The sequence below is a fragment of the Mus pahari genome, chromosome X (assembly GCF_900095145.1).
Source record: "Mus pahari chromosome X, PAHARI_EIJ_v1.1, whole genome shotgun sequence".
Taxonomy (NCBI): domain Eukaryota; kingdom Metazoa; phylum Chordata; class Mammalia; order Rodentia; family Muridae; genus Mus; species Mus pahari.
Window position 1 is genome coordinate 15,956,603 of NC_034613.1, and position 3,039 is coordinate 15,959,641.

A 3,039-nucleotide genomic window follows, 5' to 3' on the forward strand; every position below is an offset into this window, starting at 1 on the left:
TTTCTTTCTTTAGGGATTTGAAGTTCTTGTCATACAGATCTTTCACTTCCTTAGTTAGAGTCACACCTAGGTATTTTATATTATTTGTGACTATTGTGATCCAGCACAAGGGAAGGCCTGGGCCAAGTAATGGGAGCGGGTGGGTAGGGGAGCAGGGGCAGGGGCGGGGGGTATAGGGAACTTTCTGGGATAGCATTTGAAATGTAAATAAAGAAAATAAAAAATAAAAAAAATACATACATACAAGCCAAAATGAAAAAAAAAGGATTTTTGTAAGAGAGAATTTTTTTTATTATGTGTTATGAATTTGTGTTTTGAATTCTATCAATAAATCATGTAAGTTTTAAATGGTGTCAGAATTTACTTAAATACTAGATATTTCAGTTCTAAAAGCAGACAGTCTCAGAAATTGGAAAGTAATATATGTGCTTTCCAGGCAGCTATTTCATGGCAGTGTTCAATTTACAGGTAAAGTTAATTATTACCATGCAGCAATCTGTCTTTCAATGTTGTATTACACATATGAGGTTTCATATAAAAGCATTAGTATGGGAATTTTAAACAAAGATTAATAAGTATATTTCCCTTTTCAATGTATATATGGCCTCTATTTGAATAGTAATGAACAATTATTGGCTTTGACCTGAATCCGTTGATTATAAATTAATAATATCTGCATGTATTTATAAAAGAAAACAATACTGATGCTCAAATGTTAGATGAAAGATGGAAAATGCCCATGTAGCAATCCTTAAAGGGAAAGAATGTCATCCATTTTGTTGGAGATGGTAATGTCAATATATAAAATTTCAATTCTACTCAATTAAATAAAAAAAAAAGAATTTTTGTATTTCCTTCCTATCTCTCCAGGATTATTCTTAGGGTCTTAGGATTTATTATTATTATTATTATTATTATTATTATTATTATTATTATTTCAAGGAAGAATACTTTCAAAATTTCTAGTGAAGAAGAAATATTTACTGATTACATTTATTTTCCCTTAGGAATAAAGAAATGTGGAAGGGCTATGAAGTAATAATACACAAAAATAGAGTTAGGGAGGAGGTTTCAAAAACCCAGGCCCTTAAACTTCAGCTAGATGACCAATATGCTGTGCTTGAAAATCAGAAGTACAGCCACACACAGTACAGTTAAGTAATGATCTTTTCTAAGCCTTCCAAGATAACTAGACCACAGCAAACCACCAAGAAAAGACACTCAGTATTTTGATTTCTGGATCTACAGTGACTGACTGAAGACCTAGAGTCCAGTGACTGTCTCTGTTGCACTATGGAAGTTCAAGAGTCACAACTGATCTTGATATGTGTTGGATTTAGGGGTGTTTTCATTGTCTTAAATATTTGTGAATTAGATTCAACAGTGTTTCCATAGTTGCTCTGTGTATAAAACCAAACCTGCAGCCATTGGCCATTTCAAACATCTTTATGTTCAGATGCTGAGCCTTTGCAAGGTTGACGACCTCAGATTTGCTGCACTTAATTGTGGATTTCAAGTGAATCACAACTTCTACATAAGGTTACAGCTATTAGTGTCTGTGTGGACCTTGAAACCAACTCTACTGGATTCCTGTTAGAAAGCCTTCAGAAGTCAGCCAACTGGGTTGCTGTAAAAGATGAAGAGTTAAGTGCCCTTAAATTAACCTGTTCTGTGCCCCTTCCTAAGGAATACTCTATAGGCAGTGGCTCTGTTAGACTTCCTGGAATAAGCCATTGTCAGAAATGATATGTTTGAATCATCAGTGTGGGGCTTATGATTTATAATTTTTTATTTGTCCTGTAACTCACTCTGTAGACCAGGCTGGCCTCGAACTCAGAAATTCAATTGCCTCTGCCTCCCAAGTGCTGGGATTAAAGGCGTGTGACACCACACCCAGTTTTTTATTTGTATGAGGTAACTATGGATTTAATTCAACCAAACTCAGATCCACCAAATGGGGAGTTGGGGGATAGTCTTGTTTCTTTGAATGTTGTTTCATTCAGGTAATGCTTGTTCAGTTCCACATTAAGGCCTTGCTTTGACTTGGAATAAGTTCTTTGGCGGCATATTGTGTGGTGAATAGTCTGAAAGTAGCATTGGAATTGTGAAATGTCCTATGAATTTGCCAATCCTTAAGGTGAAACCAAATAGCCTTTGATACATCTAAAGGAAAGTGGATCAGCTCCACTCCAAGTGCTGCTCAAGCCTCCTAATCAGGTCTGAATTGAACTGCTATGGACAGAGTATGGTGTCTGCTCGCTGCTGTGGATGGAGTGTAGCGTCTGCTCACTGCTGTGGACAGAGTGTGGCGTCTGCTCACTGCTGTGGACGGAATGTGGCGCCTGCTCACTGCTGTGGACGGAGTGTGGCGCCTGTTCACTGCTGTGGATGGAGTAGTGTCTGCTCAGGAGTGGGTTTCACTGACCTGGCTTTTAACAGCTCAAAGAACAGGAGCAAAACACCAAATTGCTCATGAATCTTGCATGGTGTCTGATAAATCCTTGTGAGTGCCCCAAATTTGAAGCATATGGACTATTTTGTAGATTGTTTAGCCAGATCTTGACATTCACCTTGGGAGTATGTTTGTGGTATTCACTTGGAGAGGCAGGGGAATAGCCAGTAATGTAACACTTATGTTGTTAATAACTACAACTTAACTAGTCCTTGGCTTTTAGAAGAGGTCGCTGCTAAATTTCTTCCCACCTAATGAAATAGTCTATCCATTACCTACTTTGTCACAGCAAGTGGTTCTGTATATATACTCTATATTGGCATATGACTATGTGATATGATGGCAGTGCCTGGGTTTCTCTTTGTAAATGAATCCCTTTGACAAACACAGTTCAGACTTACTCTCTACGAATAGACATGGAATGGGTAATGGTGGGATTTTTCCCAGCTTGAGAACATGTCTCACAGCTAAGTGGATTAGTGCAGCAGTTGTAGGAAGCAGAAGGTGTAGGCCTATGTCTCCTGAGAAGACTGTATGCACTTCTGGGCAATAATTTCATGATCTGATCCAGCCAGGAGGAGGTTGGA

The 3,039-nt window shown here is 38.0% G+C and overlaps 1 pseudogene; it reads left to right on the top strand.

Annotated features, from left to right (window-relative positions):
• LOC110313763 overlaps positions 1-1,158 on the top strand; it is a 3,203-nt pseudogene extending 2,045 nt beyond the window's left edge.
• Positions 1,159-3,039: the final 1,881 nt, after the last annotated feature.